Genomic DNA, 19,445 nt, shown 5'->3' with positions numbered 1-19,445 from the left:
TTTCTCATTATTTCTCTCACCCTCATTCCCTCAGTATATATTCTTCTATCTCTCTTTATTTTCTCTCTCTGTTCTGTCTTTCTTCCTTTCTTCACTCTCTTTATACCCTTTTCCTCCTCTTGTACCTCTTATTCTTTTTCTATCCCTTTCTTACATTTTTCTTTTTATCACTCAAACTTATCCAATCACTCTCTTCGTTTTTCTTTTTTACTCTGTCTACTTTTTATCTTTAACTTTTTTCTCTTTTTGGAACATTTTTGTATTAAATTGTTTTTTTTTTCTCTTTGTTGTTTCTTTATTTCTAATCTCTCTAATCTCTCTCTCTCTCTTTCTGAGTCACATTTTTCCCACCTTTTATCCCCATCTCTCTCTCTCTCTCTCTCTCTCTCTCTCTCACACACACACACACACACACACATAATTACTTTGTTAAAGACTCCATGTTAAAAAGCGCAACACTTGAAATGAATTATCCAGCTGTTCTGCACACAGCACGCTTTATTTCTTTCCTGCACACACACACACACACTTCTTCTCACTCACACACACACACACACACACACACACACACACACATGCATACACAGTAATTTGCCTAATTTATGCAAGCACAAAGTATTTGTTATGCATGCACATCGCTCATTAAAGTTCATCAAAACAAAATCAGAAAAACGCTGACGGTTTACCAACACAAAGCCGAGCCACAATGAGCAGTCGCACGTCTGAATAATGTGAGCGTCACACACACATTAGCACCACACACACACTTTGACATGCGTTCATCCAGCAGCCATACATCAAAGCCTCGTTCCTATGTAAAAACCAGCAAGTGCCTGTTGCCTTTAGAGATAACTAGGAGGAGGATGTATGGGAACATGGTTGGATACACTGGATCCATTCAGGATGTAAACTGATCCTGAAGTGTTCATGCCAGGCGTGATCTGAAAGAGATACCAAGCCCCTCAGCTCTAAACTCTGTGGAGCTTCAGAATCAACTGTGTTCTCTGGAATGAAGAAGCTCTATTCTGTACTTTGGTACTGGGATGAGTTGGGGATGAGATAATGGTAGAGTGGTGATCTTCCAACATGCTGTCCTCACTAAAGCTCTTGTTGCTAATTGCAATCAAATCCTCACACCCTCAACAGTAGAGACACTTACTCCAACTATAGTACTTATACAGTCTTTAATACCATTTTTATTTCAAGTATGTAATAAAACATAGGAATCAATAGTAGCAAAACGCATTTTATCATCAGACTTCACACACATCCCACATATCAGTGAAGGATTCTTCAGCTTCAATGGGACATGGCAAAAGTCATGGGACACAATAGACTATAAACATGAAATTGAAAAAAAAAAATGATGACAAAGATAGAAGAAAGAAGAGAGTGATTGAATGAGTGTGAGTGATAAAAGGAAAAATGTGAAGGGAAACTGGGAAAAAAACTAATAGTGGAATAGTGAGAAAAGCCAGAAAGAGAGAGAAATAAAGAGAAAACAGTGAGAAAGAGACAGCACGAGAAAATAACAAAAACATGTAAAGAGAGAAAGAGAGAGACGGAAAGAAATGGGAAAAGAGAAAATGTGTGTGAGAAAAGGAGAGAACAATTGAGGACAGAAAAAAGAGAAGAAGAAGATGGAGTAAAGAAGAAAGTGTTAGAAAAGGAGAAGGAAGGTGTTAAGTGCAAGAGAGAATATGGGAAAGAAAGAAAGAAAGAAAGAAAGAAAGAAAGAAAGAAAGAAAGAAAGAAAGAAAGAAAGAAAGATGTAAGGGCATAGTGATGAAAAAACAAAAAAATTAAAATATATATTTCTGCATTTCTGAACTGCAACTGCAACCGGACAACAGATGCATAATGCATAATAGTTCTTCTAATATGGTAATTGTTCTGGAATCAATTCCAACAGGTTCTAAAACTTCCCAGATTTTTAAAGCATATGCATTAATCAAATGTAAATTTTGCTGCATTGAAAAGAAGAAAATATTCCCATGAATTACAAGTAGGCTACAATAACAGGCTGCAGCATTAGTAAAGATTTATTCCAGCAGCCACTGTGACTTACTTAATACACACTTAATTATTTAATACACATTTATTAAGTTAAGAACTTCCAAACTGGGTCCACACAAAGTTAAGTGGGCTTTAAATCACCATAAAACTCGAACCTAGGATATGTAGAGATAGTGTAGTGAGCAAAACTATAAAAAAAAATATAATGAACTTCAATCATTCTTAAAGTAACTTTCTTTTAGGTTTACATGAATTATTGGAGTTTAGCAATGCCTGACAGTGGGTGCCAGATGGATGAGACATTCCATTTTTTGAAGTTGTTCTGGCATTTAGAGTGACAGTCTGTATTATTTTGTTTCTAAACTGAAAGCAGAAGCATTTCTGAGTGGAGAAGGGATAAAATATTGTGTTTAATGGAACCAGTGTGCTGGAACGACCATCCCTGCTAAGCCTAATACATTCATTCTAAGAATGTCTGGGGTGTCGGGTCACTTTTGGCAGAAGATCTTCTGGCCACGTCATGCGTCTTTACGTACTTGCGTCACATGAAAAGCCTCTAAAAGAGGATCCGGCTCAGTTTTACTGAACACGAGCGGCTGGTGGAGCAATGGAGACTTCAGAAGAGGAAACTCAGACCTCGGTAGCTCATTCACTCAGAGTAAAAAAAAAAGAAACAAAGGAGTGAAGTTTCTGACTGAGCACTCTCTCTCTTTCTCTGACTAAACATAACCTGGAATCGGATTCATCCGCTCTGAAAGGAGACTGCATCACACCCGCCCAGTTTAAAATTATTCTTCCACACGCTCAGTGCAATTATCTATTTTTACAAGAGAGGGCCTTAAATCCCAAAACTTACGGACACCGGCTTTAATAAATAAAACAAACGTATATTTTATTTATTAATAATCTTGACAACAACAAAAAAATCTTGTTGAAATTTTGCAAATAGTGACCCAACAAGATCCCCAGTCTTTGCAAAATCTTAGTCTGTAACAAAAAAGGTCTGTGACTTGTCTTTAGATGTGAAAGAGACTCTTTTTAGAGTCTTTTCAAAGTCAACTAGTGCATGATTAACATAAGTTATACCCATAATTATGCTGAAACAGATGTGAAAATGCACATGCACATGTAGAGCTTGTTCATTCCCTGAAGAAAAGAAGTGTCACTATTAGAATAGGATGCTTATATTTTGATTGGCTCATTAATTTGTTTAAACGTACACTCATTTGTTTTGCTGTGCAGAAGGCTATTCTAAAGCTTAAAGAAAGTCTTTAACTGTTTATCACATTAAAAGTAATCAAAGCACTGCAGAGTTATGCAGTGATAGCACTTAATGAGACATGTTAGACACTGCAAGAAAAGAGAGCCCTTGGAAAATCTCCAAGTCACCCTTTATTATGCTGTGCAGAAATACAGCCCTGTCAGATACATTGGATTCGTAGTGATTTTTTTTTTTTTATGTGTGAGGAAGGTTACTGTGGGGAGACTAATTGTGAGAAGTTGTAGTTAAGACTTCAGAACCTGGCATCACCTATGTCACACATCATTAGCACAATGTGTTGAGACGTCTCTGTGAAGCTAATGACTGCTGAGATTTGAATGTGGAATAAAATGATCTCATCTATTAAAAAGGGCAGCGTATTATTTACATTTTAATACAGCAAAATAGTTTGGATGTACCAAACCTTTTTTCGTTTTATTAAAAATATAGTAAAGCCTGTATTTTCAGCTGATTAATATTTTATATGTTTCATTAAAGCATAATTGCGCTATTTAATTCTTCCATTGACAGCACAGGGCTCCACTGAATCTCCACAAGCTGCAAACATCAGTAACAGTGAACGACACCCACTGTAATCCCAACTAGCGTGGTTTTGAAAAAAAAAAAATTAGTAGGACATTTAGGAGGATTTAACAACATGCATTACTAAAAATACAGCCTGGATATACATTTTAATACACTATTCTCCACACTGTTCAGCTTTTCTGCCTTTCTGTGAAAGATTAAATGTAGTGTCTCTTCTTCTCAGTTTAATATCTGATATGTCCTCTATATGAGGACTGCATATTAAATTGATTTTTTGCAGGAATAGGCTGAAAGAGGAGCTCGCTCACCCTGGTCCATGCATCGACTCAGTGTTGTAGTTCCTCCAGAAACGATGCGCCTCTATTTCTGGTGGTAGTGGTGGCTCAGTGGTTTGGGTTATTTTAACCATATTAACCAATAATATTAAGTTCCATTTCTCCATCCCATCTCAGCTATGATATACCTTGTTCAGTAATGAACAATAACATATACACTGACACACAGAAAAACATGGGATAGCAGTGTGTGTCAATATGTCAATATGTCCGAACCTATCTTGCTATTTATAGGTATATGTTTAAGTAAATTGAACATTGTTGTTTTGTTCTATAAACTACAGACAACATTTCTCCCAAATTCCAAATAAAAATATTGTAATTTAGAGCATTTATTTGTAGAAAATGAGAAATGGCTGAAATAACAAAAAAGATGCATGCTGTCCTCCACCAGTCTTACACACTGCTTTTGGATAACTTTATGCCACTCCAGGTGCAAAAATTCAAGCAATTCAGCTTGGTTTGATGGCTTGTGATCTTCCTCTTGATTATATTTCAGAGGTTTTCAATTTGGTAAAATCAAAGAAATTCATAGTTTTTAAGAGGTCTCATTTTTTTCCAGAGCTGTATGTGTATTAAATAAATAATTTACTTATTCTGAAATAACTAATTTTGGAATAGTGATGTAAAAATTGTGCTTATGCACCTGATTCTCCACAAAGGAAACTGGAGAATGGGTGAGATAACAAACACCTCAGAAAGGTTGTAGAAAAAAAAAAAAACAGGAAAAAGAACAAAGGAATTGCCACAAAATGGCATGTATAAAAAAAGAAGACTCCATCTTCCAATAAACCAAACTAAAACACAACCAAACTCAAAACATTTCCTTTTACCTCCTGTCTTTGGTTTGCTTTATGATTTTCTTTTCTCTCACTTTTATCACGTTTTATCTTCTTTTATTTATTGTTTTATTCTTTATTGTTTTCTTTTTCTTTTCTTTTTTTTAACTTTTCTCTTCTCTTCTCTTCTCTTCTACCCATTGTTATCAATCACCCCTCTACAAAAGTGTGACAGAGAAATCTGGTTTGACTGGGTCTTTTTTTAGAGTGCTGCACAGGTGCAGCTGGATTGATGCTAATCACCACTAGGGATTCTGGGAGTTGGAGTTTTGGGATCCAACACTACCATTTCTTCCTCTTCTTCCTATGTCTATCAGCTTCACTGCCTATCACCCCTTAGGAGACAGAGTGGCAGTTCACACAATGCTACTACTACATTGGATAAGTTGTAAGGTGTTATCTTGTGAGTGAGGTTAGACAGTGGTCATGGTAAGGTGAATCAAAAGGTGGATTATCAAGCAGGTTCGAGCAAGGCTGACATAAAGTGCCAAAGGGATGAGACTTTCCATTTCCAATTTTGTGCAGACATTTTTTTTTTAATTCTCAGTCTTAATCCGAAGTGAGTGGGGTATACTTCATAAAATACATTACCACTACAAGTGGACAGTGCAGTGGTTGCTAAGAATGAGGACTGGCAGTGTCTGGATAGAATTGACCATGGGAACAGCGCTGCAGCTTACGTCTATGTCATGTAGTTGTGTTATGGTACACTTGATATTTTTACAGCTTTCCATAATTTACAAAAATTATTAATATTAATTTACCTCACACTTTTAGCATTGTTATACTGGATGTAGTTCCTTTATGAATTTGTTTATTACCTATTTATTATGTATTTTGATTGACATTGATTAGTGTCCTTCTTCAGCTAGTATTCTAATTGAGAGCCATCATGATCACCATCATGATCACCATCACCACCACCATACTCATCACATCCTCTATCATTGTCAGTCTCTTTTCTTCTATTCAGTTGTATACACTGGAAGCTGAAACACTGCAAAATTTTGACACCAATTAAGTCGATGACACAGTGCATCAGCTTTAGGTCTGTAACAGATTGCAGATGGATCCCCCTCAGGGAATAAGCATATATAATATATTTCATTACTTTCCGTTTCCGTTTTATTGCTCTAAACTTCATGCAGAAAAAAAATCACATTTATTACTGGTGGCATCATTATCTCTCTCTCTCTCTCTCTCTCTCTCTCACACACACACACAGTGAAGAGTAAGTATTGGCTAAGGTTTGAGGTCAGTACTAAATCATTTATCATGCTGAGTGTTCAGTGGCATTACTTAGACCACACACAGATGAGTAATGAAGCTCTATGATGCAGGCACTGTGAGTTACTCTGATACTGTCCTCTCAGTTAGTCTGCTAGAGTTGTTTTACGCATTAACAAAGAATTATGCGTATTTTCGTTCCGTTTGAAAACACAAGCTGCCTTTTATACTGTGTAAACTTTTCATGATGAATGGATAATTGGTCAGAAATTGCTCGATGAAAGGTTGCTAGTTATTGCTATTTCAAATTATTTTTAAGGAATATTTGGTTGAAATGAGGATAATTTGCCACTTAGCGGCTTATAATAGTGAAGTACAAAAGTAATAGAAGTTAAAGGTAAAACATCTTTAGATAGGGCCTAAAGGATGTCAAAAGGAAACAATGGGATAGAGGAGTGAAGGAGGGGAAGAAAGAAATGAGGTTAGAAGTAGTTAGTGTGTTAGAGATGCTAAGAGGTGTCTTCGGGAGTTTCTTAAAGAGAGCGAGAGATTCTCCTGATCTGGTAGTGGAAAGAAATATAACTAATAGGTAATAGGAAATAAGTAATAAATATGGTCAAACTAACAAACACAGATTCACACACTGTCCTGTGATGCTCTCAGCATGTTCAGTATACTAAGAGTCACTTCTAGAGTTAGAATGACAGACTGAATGCTGTAGGGAACTTTCTACTATTTTTTAAAGGTTCTGTGACACATATATGAAACATATCAAATAAAATGTATTTGTCCAGAACACTGGACCCTCTTTCTGTATTTACTTTCTGGCTCCCGCCCCAAACAGCTCTGACCAATAAACAGAGTATCAAAGCACTAGCCGCAGTTAGCAACGCTTAGGGCTAGTAAATGCCGCCTGACAGCACTACACTGAGGAACTCTAAGTGTTCAGCTAGCGGTTCATCCCAGGTAGCTTGTTTTAACATGGTAACCACGTAGACTTCAGTCCGCTATACTCTGAATACCTCTGAATGGCAAAACAGCTAGTTCTGCGGTGCTGGAGAAACTTTACTGAAACTCTTTTATAAAGCTGTACGTTATAAAGCTGGCTTTACTGCTCCTTAAAACCTGACTGGTAGAATTTATACATAAGGATCACTAGATTATCTAGATTATAAGGCGCACTGTTGATTTTTGGGAAAATTTAAGGAATTTAAGTGTGCCTTATAGTCTGAAAAATACAGTACTTTGGTTGTTACTATGCATTTAGATACGCTTTATTTTCTTTCTGTGTGAAAACAAAATCCAATTGGAAATTCTCAAAACTGATCAACTCAATGCCAAATTCGGACCAGAACAAATTAACTATAGGTGTAAAAGTGATATTTACACCTAGGTTAATGTTACTAATAAGCACTAAATAGACTCTGGACACCATGAGACACCATTAAATACTAGTTTAAGTTGCTTAGGAAATCTTGTCAAGAAGGCTTGGTACTTTAGCCCACAATAGACCCAGCTATGCTAATTCCTACAGGTAATATCCTCTTTAAACAGCAGGTATAGGCTGAATAAAACCAATAAACAGTTTATTTGAATAAATTCACATTAAATTAAGTAGGTTGAATGTCACTAAATGCAGCACCAGTATACTCCACCATCCACCCTGAGGGTCTGTCAGGAAAAAAATGGAATAAACAGAGAAGAAATAGAAAGAGCAAACACCCACGACACTGCACAGCCATGCACAAACAGCAGTATAACAAACAAATAAATCCAGACCAGAGTGCAAATTCTTCCCAAACCAACTCTCCTCCAGCTCCCAGAACACCCACAGAGCACCCACAGAACCAACAGACTGCCACCAGGAGACAAGCTCTACTAACATACAATAATAAGCAATAGCACTGAATGCATTCAAAAGTCGTAATTTAAAGTGTATGTTTCTTAAACATGCAGCTATTAAATAATATTCTAAACGTTTTCTAACATTTAAAAAACACACACAAGAAAACATGGTTAGCATACATCTCATCTAAATTTAAAGTTAAAATAATACTTATTATCTATTATTTTAAAACAAACATTTACATTGGTTTTAAATGATGTCTGTTAGGCTGATTGGTCTACAGTTAAGATAATCTGGACTAAACATTACATGACAAATAAATAGACAGAGTCTAAGAAAATGCACATTTCATTGTGGGGTTGAGAGATATTTGTGGTATGCTTTTACAGAAGATGTTGATAGGAGTCTTAGGTACAATGTTTCTTAGAGACATTAGCATAGCATCTTTTGGTCTAAACTAAAGAAATATATATTTTTTATATTTTACTGGTCTTAACTGATGATCTGCATTGAGGAGAAGTGAGAAAATGTGTTTATCTGATTTTTGTCCAAACTATCATTGTGATCGCTGCTGTCCTGGGGTGCCGATTGGTTCAGCGGTCTAAAGCGCTGCCACTGTGAGCGGGAGGTCGCAGGTTTGAACCCCCGCTCATGCAGCTTTGCAATCAGCTGCCGGCGCTCAGAGGGAGCAAAAATTGGCCCTGCTCCCTCCGGGTGAGTAGATGGCGCACTCTCTCCCCATTACACTCAAAGGTGACGCCGGGAGGCCTGAGGCATCTGTGAGCAGATGTATCGGAACCTAGCCACTGTGCTTTCCTCCAAGTGCGCTAGCTGCTTAGGCAATGATTCATTAACAGCAGCTCGAAAAACGGGCTGTCTGACTTCACACGTGTCGGAGGAGGCGTGTACTCGCCCACATCCTCCTTGAGTCGCAGGTGCCACTGGTGATGGGGATGCACAAAAGGGGTGGAGCAGTTGGATAGCCAAATTGGGAGAAATGGGGGAAAAAAATCAGAAATAAATTATATATAAAAAAGGACTGCTTTCCTGATTGGCTATGTTAGTGTGCCATATTGTAAAAAAAATACAGTCGAAGGTGAAAACCTTGTAAATGTCAGTATAAGTGCAGTAATACATTAAAACCAGGCTTTTTGAGCTCTAGCTTCCATATATGGTCTATATGGACTGCTGAGTGAATAGTGTGTTATCTAAAAGAGTGAGGAAAGTTTGGCTCTCCACGATACAGACATTTTATTGTCATGAAAACGCTGATAAATATAGTGCATAGAAATGAACGGCTTTGAATCAGTTCTAGCGAAAAAGAGCAGAAGATAGTCGTCTACTCCACTCTTTCTGAAGGAACCTGCATAGAGAGTGACGGAGAGAGAGGAAAATGATGTCCTTTCAAGATGTTTCTACTTAATTTGATCTATTCAGCCGGCCCCAGGTAGTGCTTATCCTTCACGACAGCAAGGAGGACACCTAAAGCCCAGGACACTCTCTCTCTCTCTCTTTCTCTCTCTCTCTCTCTCACACACACACACACACACACATACACACAGTTCCTCTTTTCCTCACATAAACACATTTACAAATGCACATTCCTCCTAGAAAAAAAGGTGCTGCTGTTTTAATTAATTCAGGGGGGATCAGATAACAGTAATTAAAGGTAAAAACACACTCACAATTAAGATGCTTTGTAAGCATTAAATATGCATGGTGTTTTTATATGAGTGTTTTAAGTGTGTGTGTGTGTGTAGTTTGGTTGTTGTGTACTGAAGACAGCTGGTCATCCCCCTCAGAGGTATACATGACCACATGGCACACACCTGACACTAACATTTATCACCCTCCTGAGAGAGTGTAAAGCTGGAGTCCTCAGACGTGCCCACACACACACACGTGAACACACACACACATACACCCCTCTCTCTCTCTCTCTCTCTCTCTCTCTCTCTCTCTCATATTCACAACATCAAACAATGTTTTAATCTTCTATGGGCAAAGACTTAGGTCACATTTTTGGTCAGTTACACCATTTTATTTTGAATTTTTTTTTTATATTTCCTCTGCACACCACCTCTGCAGTGAATCTACAATGAGACAAGATGTCAAGATGTGTTTGAAGTGTAGACTTTAACAGGAAAAAGGTATTACAATGATGTTGCACTAATCATTTAGGAATTAAGCTCAAAAAAGTAATTGAACTGATGAGCAGATGTATGGCCAGAGATGGCATGTTTCATCACTTTATTATTTCATGTCAAACCCTCTTGAGGAGGCAGAAGTATCATTATTGGCCAAAAAAAAAGCTAAAAATGTTAAAGCTGATGTCCGTAAGTTTTTTAATTTATGGCCCTCTTTGGTGAGAATGGGTAATTGCACCAGTCATGCAGAAGAATCATTTTAAACTGGGCGGGTGTGATGTGGTCTCCTTTCAGAGCAGATGAATCCGAATCCAGGTTATGTTCAGAGAGAGAGAGAGAGAGAGCACTTAGTCAGAAACTTCACTGCATCGTTTCTTTGTTGTACTATGAGTGAATGAGCTACTAAGCTCTGAGCTGCCTCTTCTGAAGTCTCCATTGCTCCACCAGCCACTCGCGTTCAGTAAAACTGAGCCGGATCCTCTTTTAGAGGCTGTACGTGTGACGTAAGTACGTAAAAAGACACGTGACGTGGACAGAAAAACTTCCGCGAAAAGCGACCCGACACCCCAATTTTTAGAATGAATATATTAGGCTTAGCGGGGATGGTCATTTCAGCACACTGGTACCATTAAAAACAATATTATCAGGTTTACAAGATTGTGAGCCTGATAATATTCAGGAAAATAAATATTAGACAGGGATAGTGTTTCCCTAGTTCTTTGGACAGATGAAATCCATATTGTGGAGAAAGAACGAAAAAGGATTCATGATCTTAAGCATTCCACATCATCTGTTAAACATGGTGGTGGCAATTTAAAAACAAACCAGACACTTTTTGAATATTAAACGGTAGAATAGATTTAATATAAAAGAGTGATTTAATGTGTACAGTACACAATATACACATTACCCAGAGCACAAAACACAACAGCAACCAAAACAGAAATGGACAAGCACATTATAAATAAACACAGGCTTGATTCATAAACCAGAGAGAAGAGTGTAACCAGCCAAAACCAGTCAAAACAAAGGGATGAATCAAACTAAAAAAAACAAAGAAACAAAGCATAAAAATCATACAAGAAAATAACAATATAAATAAATGAGTGGTCAACAGTAGACTCTGATGATGGTTAATGCATAAGTAGAGGATTAACTTTAAATTAACTTTAACATTAAATATATATATTCTACATACAGTAGAAACAACCCAAGCAACCTTACTGCATCTTGAGTAAAAAAAATACATGCAAAATTAATTTAATAAAATTCCCATTTTCTACTTTATAAGCTCCCTTGATAATCAGTTCGTGCCATGCACCATTTCTTCTAATACTTGGTTGCTCACCCAGTTGCATTAATAGCAGTATCCATTTAGGCCACTTTCCCACTAACTTCTGTGCTTTATGTCTGAGTGGAATATAATATTTATACCCCCTCATTCCAGTAAAACTTGAAAACTGTAGGGTTCACTGGGTCAACACTAAGAGTCCTTGGCTGAGTAGCAAATCACAAGACTAAAAGTCCCACTTCTCAGTTTGGAACAGCAGGTGAAATGGCACAGATAGTCTGTAGCTAAATGCGTATGCTGTTTGTGAAAGCGTGCACTAAAATGGACAGGAATAGGCCACTGGTGTAATATTTACCTGAAAGTAGGTTGTTTTTGGCCAAATAATGATCTGACGGGTTCCTTTTCCAAACTAAACCAAACTCTGACCCCATTTCCACCTGATCACTTCCTGATAAGATTTTAACCACGTCATTTTAAAAGTTACTTTATTTCAGTAATTCAGTTCAAAATGTGAAACTCATGTATTATATTGATGTATTACACACATAGTGATCTGTTTTAAGCATTTATTTATTTTGTTGGTGATGATTATGATTATGGCTTTCAGCCAATGAAAACCCAAAAATTAGTGTCTCAGAAAATTATAATATTATATAAGACCAAGTGGTACTTCTGGCAGTGTGTGCAGTGTGCCAAGTCCTGCTAGAAAATGAAATCTGCATCTCCATAAAAGTTGTTACCACAATCAGTGATGGTTTGGGGTGTCATGTCATCTGCTGGTGTTGGTCCACTGTGTTTTATCAAGTCTAAAGTCAGTGCAGTGATTTCCCTGAAAATCTTACAGCACTTTATGCTTTCCTCTCCTGACGACTTTTATGGAGATGCGGATTTCATTTTCCAGCAGGACTTGGCACACTGTACACACTACCAAAAGTATCAATTGGGCTTATATAATATTCTAATTTCCGGAGACACTAATGTTTGGGTTTTCATTGGCTGTAAGCCATAATCAACAACAATACAATAAATAAACACTTAAAATAGATCATCAAACTGTTTTTCACATTTTGAACAGAATTACTGAAATAGTGTAACTTTTCAATGATATTCTATTTTTTGAAACTTGGTAAATGAATGCATGTCCAGTAATACAGATTGAAGTCTAATTTCCTGTGTAGCATGGAGTATGTAATTCATTAATACTGGTGATTTGGTTGTACTGTGGAGAGGTTTGGTGGTCGTATGTGTCTTGGAGAGACGGATCTGATATAGATAATTAGATTTGTACTGGTTTAAATGCATCTTGTTTGTGTGTGTTTACATTTGCATTTTTATCTCTTGGCTTTATCCAGATATAAACCTGATAATCAAAATGCATGAGGTGATCAGGTTTAGACAGGGTCTGTGGAACATGTGAAATGCAGAGGTTATTTAAACAGCTGAATGGTTTGAGTGCTCTTGAATGCTTACATCCCAACAAGAAGGATGGATAACATGCAGAGTATGATTAACAAATATTGTTAAAAATATTACAAATTTGAGCCCAATAAGTCGTTCATATATTCATTTACTGCAAAGTAATACAGACAATATATGTATAATGCTATGAAAAAAAGCGAGGTCCCCATATGTTTTATGGACACCGTGCTCTTCAGTCACTTTGCTAGTGGTCAACCTTTCTGGACAGTTAGGGACTGTAGCCCATCTGTTGGAGCAGACTCCCTCTTGTCTGGATATTTTTGGGTGCCAGACTGCCTGACTGCCGCTGACAAGTAAGTCCTGTGTGCATACTCTGATCTATCATGGCGAAACAGTCATTTACTGTATATTAGCAACAATTACCATGTATGTCCACCTTGCTGGTGCACAGTTAGAGCCCACAGGCCATCTGTTGTCCACCTGTAAGAGAAGCAGTGTGTAATTCCTGTCCGTCGTCCTCCAGCACTTCATCAGGGGTCAATTAGTGACCACAGAGCAGCTCTTGGCTCATTTCTGAGTGATGGGCTACTTTTAAATTACCGGCGACGCTGACCTGGGTAAAATTTCCAAAGCTGATGAGCTTGATACAGTCGTACCAGCAGCACACATGATAGTGCCTTGATATAGTAGTGATAAAAGTGGATTACATGTCATCATGCTGCTTTTTGTAATAAAATAATCTTTTTTTCTGTTTTCTGTTTATGTTTTTTCTAAAATGCCAGTGAGAAAAATTATAAAACTGGTGTTTCTAATAACATGGCCAGATAGTGGAAGATAGGGACAGAGGGACAGTTTCATCCACCAGGCTGTGAGGATGCTCAACTTACACTCACTGCTCTACCTACCCTCCCCCTTCTGCCCCCAGCACACACATACTCAGCATCCTGACAAGCCCCCGACCCACTTCACCCATCAAATCGATACAGTACTGGAATTTTTTAAGAACTAATATGCGCTCACACAGCCCATACCTGCACTACTGCTTATACTTGCAATATCATACCCACTTTAATTCCCCCTACAACTGTGACATTTAAAGAACTGTACGCACTCATTCACTTTATTAGCCTTAAGCTTTTATACCTCTATATTTGTGCTACTGTACCTTATACAAGTTCTGTTCATACTGGTGCCGTCATTCCTTCTTTAATCCCCCTTCATAATACCTAACAGGTACACTCTCACTCTTTTATTGCACTTTTGTCTTATGTCACTTCTCTCACATATGTCTATAGGCTATCTGTAACCTTATTTAGTGCCTATTTTACATTTTTATATTCTATAAAATGTTATTTATTTGTACTCTTATCAAATATCCAATTTTTTTGCTGTAACTTTGGGTTAGAATAACACAGTTTCAGATCTCTGTATGTCCTGTACATAATGCAGTATTTACAATAAAACTACTGCACTTAAGTTGACTTGAAGTGCAAGGTAGGTGTTCCTATTAGTGAAGCCAGTGACTGGAAGTAACAGGCAAGTGTTTCCAATAAACAGGCCTGTAAGTGGAAGTGTAAAGTGGGTGTTTCCAATAAACAGGCCTGTAAGTGGAAGTGTAAAGCAGGTGTTTCTAATAAAGAAACCAGTGATTGGAAGTAAAAGGCAAGTGTAGGTGGTTCTTATGAATTAGCCAGTAATATTTCTAATAAAGTGGCCAGTGAATGGATGTACCAGCAAATACTAAAATATTGGGGAAAAAAATATTGAATTACGGTTTCAGAAACATATCTTACATCACTGATGATCTGATTTAAATATTTTGTAGCCTTCATCTTAATAAAAAAATATATTTTTTTGATCTTGTTGTGGATGATGCACTTGCACAGATCTCTTGCAGCTTCCTCAAGAACATACCAACCCTCTATTGCTCTCGGCACAACCAGCAAGCTGATTGGCTCTTTTTTTGTGTGTTGAAGGGCGGGACTTAAGCCGTAAACTGCTTCTGGGTTAAGCATTATGAGAATTTTTAGTACATATTTCAGTCAGTGGCTGGTTTCTTCATTTATAACATCTCTGATACAAGGCAGATGATTCTGATGAAGATATATTAGATAGGATATATAATAAAGGGCAGTGTTTAGAGATATAAAGTAGGTGTTTCTAATAAAATGGCTAATGAATTGATGTACAGGGTAGATTTGTCATAAAGAGGCCAGTGACTGGAAGTGTAAAGTAGATGGGTCTTATTATAAGTAGGTTTTTATAATATCCTATTGAAAGCTTAAGCACATGCATATTTGGTGCTTCCTGCTTCGAATATGGATGTGATTTCTTGTCGTTTGTCTCTTTGTCTTTTTGCATGCTCAATTCAAGCCAGACGCTGCTGGCCACAATCATTATTACCCACTGTTCTGTTCACTATGGGTGGAAATGGCTTCAATGATACATTCCCAATACACATTCTCAATACACTGTATTTACATACTGCTATCCCATGACTTTTGATATGATAGTGTAAAATGAAGAAATATTTTTAACAGTGTGGCTGGTGAGTGGATGTATGAGGTAGATGTTTCCAATAAAGAGGCCAGAAAGTGAAAGTACAAGGTAAATGTTTCTAATAAAGTCTAAAGTATAAGTAATATAAAAAAATAAAATGTCACATTTTTATTCACTAACCCGACTTTTAATTTAGCTGCCCTGGACCGAGAAAGGGAAGCGGTTCTAGGTGACACTTCAATTGATCACCCAAGGCCGGAGGTGGTGAAGTCATTAGTCGTTGCCAGACTGCTTCATTGAGGCAGCGTACATTTTTTATTGTTTGGATAGTTCACTATTTCAGCATCATGTCTGGAGATGGTGCCGCAGTGACTCAGCAATATATCGCATCCTCAGATGAATAGATAGGAGAGAGTGAGGTGAGGGAGCATGAGAGTGAGGTAAGAAATGAGTAAGAGGCGGAGAGTGAGGGATGATGAGCTGTCTGCTCTGGTTTATCTTTAGAGATGAGGTGTCGGGTGAGGTTAGGTCTGCCTTTGAGTTGGGAGATTGTCAGGTTTGTCAGTGGAGAGACACAGATTACCCTGTGACCTTTATATTAGTAAAGGTCAGCTTTCACAGGGCCCTGTGGGGCCTCCGGGGGTTGTTTATGAGCTTTACTTTTTCTTTTTTCTCTACACTGAGAAAGAGAGAGAGAGAGGCTCTCCATCTCTGTACTTGTAATTATGATAGAACAAGTTTCTGGTTGGAAATAGTTGAGAGAATGAAAAGATTTTCTTTAGCTATCAATAGGCAAAAGGTTTTAATATCTAAAGACTTTTGTTATGCTTTACATTTAAAGTAATGTATTTATACAAGTAGCAATTGCATTAAAACAGTACATTTACTGTTTTTTGTTTTTTTTTCGTTTGGCATAGAGGAAGGAAGTCTGGCTCTGGTTTATTTCAGAATTTCACAATGAATTGACCAAAATAAACTCCAATTCCAAAATGACTTCTTAAAAGAAAATAAATTAGTTTTTTTACATTGATTTCTACTGAATAAGTACTTTTTTTCTGGTGTTAAGTTGTGTTTTTGACAGTATTGGTCTGAGATCAATGGAGAGCTATCCAAGATCCTCAATTTCAGCATCCCACTCTCCCCTACTGGGACCTGACCCTGCTTACTGACTTTTCATCTTTTGAAAAGTCTTTTATACCTTTACACCTTAAAATATCTGCAGACCATCATCTTTATTACTACAACAGTGGCTAAAAAAATAATTTTACTAATTTATATTATATCATCAAGCACTACAACAACATCTGGTCCCATTCTTGAAATTTATCCAGAGCTGATCCCTCCACTTATCCGTTAGTTTATTTATTTACTCTCCTCTTTCAACATGCTTGCTCAATACTCAATATTACTTTTGCTTGTCTGTTTTGTAACTGCCTCTTTCTCCCTAAACTGAATTAAATTAGTATGCAAATAAAAAAAAGGTGTGTTTTTGGAGATATACCATAATTCCTGAGCTATAAGTTTAAGTTTTTTAAGTTTGTATAAGTTTGTTTGTTTATAGGCTAACAAGCATTGTGCTGCCAGAACACGCCAGTTTAAACAAAACATCGGAAATCTAAGCATACTGTAATAAAATAAAAAACAAAAGTGCTTTACACACCCAAACTGTTTTCAGTAAAACAAATGTGTAGATTAATCCAAGGCTTGTTAGAAATAAAGTATTTGCAGCCACTGGACATCAGCGTAAATCATCCATTTAAAGTGATGCTTTGAGCTGAGTGAAATGGCTTGGATGAAAAGCGGCGAAAAATAATTTACCAAAACCAGCTACATATGAAGAGCAACTTTGGCTCAAGTTAGCCAGTGGATCCTGATAGCTTGGAACAGTGTAAAAAAAAAAAATTCCACTACCAGCAACAGATTTTAAAAGGCTGGACTGCAGATTGAGGAAGATGATGGCACAACCTCAGCGGAGAAAAGGAAGCCAAAGTGCAATATAGTCTAGGATACCAGTAGTGACTTTTTTACTTTTGTTTTATCCAGCCATTTCATAGCACTGTTCGCGCTTCGTAAGATTATTTGTTTACGTAGCCTATTTAATTAAACGTTTCTGTCTGAATATATCATGATATGAAGTGGACCACTACAGCTTATAGTCAGGTGTGGCCTATATATGCACAAATTCTTTTTTATTTTTAAAAATAGTGGGTGTGTCTCAATAGCCCAGAAATTACGGTAAAGTTTTTATCCACCAGAGAAAATACTGTATATTAAAATCTATACTTGTTATACAAATCTAATCAAAGCATGGAGATGTCATCACTTGATCTTTAAACCCTCTTCACTCCCACATATTCAGTTATTTTTTTTTTCTTTAAATTAAATTACTTGTTTTTATTATATACTACTATGAAACTAATATTGTAAGTTATATGAGAAACTAAACAGTGGTGGAGATACAGCAAGACCCTTGAGGTTTAATGAATTTACTTTTTAATGTTTTGCTGAGCTTATTGAGAGAACACTGTATGATATTAACTAGACTTTGCCATCTGTACCAATTGGCAGAGATATGTTAAATAAAAAAAGCAGCTATTTGTCACAGTGTCTTTCAATAGTGTGCATGTTCAGTAATTATACATATTTTACTCCAGACAGGTGGATTGTTTTTGGTGGAATTTTTGAAGGCAGGCATATCATTTTTTAAGGGTTTAAACTAATTAATTGATTCCACCACAAAGTGTCTTCAGAAGTGTTTAATAGAGGTGTATATTTAAACAAAATAAATGCCCTAAAAATCCAAAAAGTAAATTATAAAAGTGTTTTTTTCTCTTTGAGGATGTTAAAGGGTTAAGAAAGTCGGAATAGGAAGCTTCTTGCCCCTGTGATATTTATAGTAACCAATGGTTATGAGAACCAGTGTTTTTAACATTTGTGTGTGTGTGTGTGTGTGTGTGTGTGTGTAGTATGTATATTGCATCAGCCTGAGAATAGATACACTTAACCCCCCCACCCACTCACTTCTGTCCTCTGTGCCATATTGTAAAAGGCTGCGTTTCTCCATTAAACCCAGCCAGGCTCATAAAACCCATCCTCTCTCTTTTCTTTCTTCCCTTTTTTTCCTCTTTTTCTCATAGATTTTCATCAGGCATTTCTTCATCTCTATTTTCATTATTTTTATTTTATTTGTTTTTTTTGTCTTGCTATCTCCACTGGCTATGTGGTTTCTCTCGTCTTCTCTATCATTATTATCTCTCTATTTTTGTCTTCCTCTCTTCTCATCTCCTCATTTCTTTTTCACACACACACACTTTCCTGTTTCTTGGTTTGTTTTGGGCTTTCTTATTTTCAATCTTTCTCTCTCTCTCTCTCTTTCTCTCTCTTGCTTCTCTCTCTCTCTCTCTCTCTCTCTCTCTCTATTTCTCTCTCTCTCTGTTTTTCGCGGGCTGTGACTGTGTGTGTGTGTGTTTTTCCAGTCGCAGGCTGCTGTGTCACTGCTCATTTTGTTTTCTCTCTGTTTTCTTGTGCTCTCTACTCCACATTTATTACAAGGAAATTCTCTTTCCCACAGAATCCTCCTCCCTTCATTCCTCTCTCAGTATATTTGTTCTCTCAGTTCTTCCTCTCTTGTCCTTTCTTTATGGCTCCTAAACTTAAACTTCTGTTGTCCGCAGATTCAATACCCGGATGGATGTTTTTGCTTTAACACACCACATAAATTTGATTTTCTTAATTTGTAGACTCTGTCCTTTTGATTGCATCTTATTAAGTTATCTTATTATTAGATAATCTGGATTCCAGAGGGTGAACTCTCTCAAGTAGGGCTGCAATGATTAGTCGATTATTTAAATTTGTCAACTACAAATCTCATCTAGGCATTTAAAGGCGTTTAAAGGCATGTAAAGGCATTTTAAATCTCATCTAGACATTTAAAGAAATTTAAAGGCCTTTTAAATCTCATTTAGACATTTAAAGACATTTAAAGGCCTTTTAAATCTCATCTAGACATTTAAAGACAT

General features: G+C 36.9%; 1 protein-coding gene and 1 non-coding gene across 2 annotated transcripts in view; both read left to right on the top strand.

Annotated features, from left to right (window-relative positions):
• pcxb (pyruvate carboxylase b) overlaps nt 1-19,445 on the top strand; it is a 357,875-nt gene that overhangs the window by 122,424 nt on the left and 216,006 nt on the right. The gene's annotated exons all lie outside the window — the stretch shown is intronic.
• Nucleotides 3,996-4,186, top strand: LOC125804088 (U2 spliceosomal RNA). The gene has a single exon (XR_007440586.1). It is a non-coding gene; the product is annotated as a U2 spliceosomal RNA (small nuclear RNA).

Source organism: Astyanax mexicanus, chromosome 8 (genome assembly GCF_023375975.1).
Source record: "Astyanax mexicanus isolate ESR-SI-001 chromosome 8, AstMex3_surface, whole genome shotgun sequence".
NCBI lineage: Eukaryota > Metazoa > Chordata > Actinopteri > Characiformes > Acestrorhamphidae > Astyanax > Astyanax mexicanus.
The sequence above is the reverse complement of the archived record's forward strand: the minus strand, read 5'-3'. Positions and strand labels throughout refer to the sequence as shown.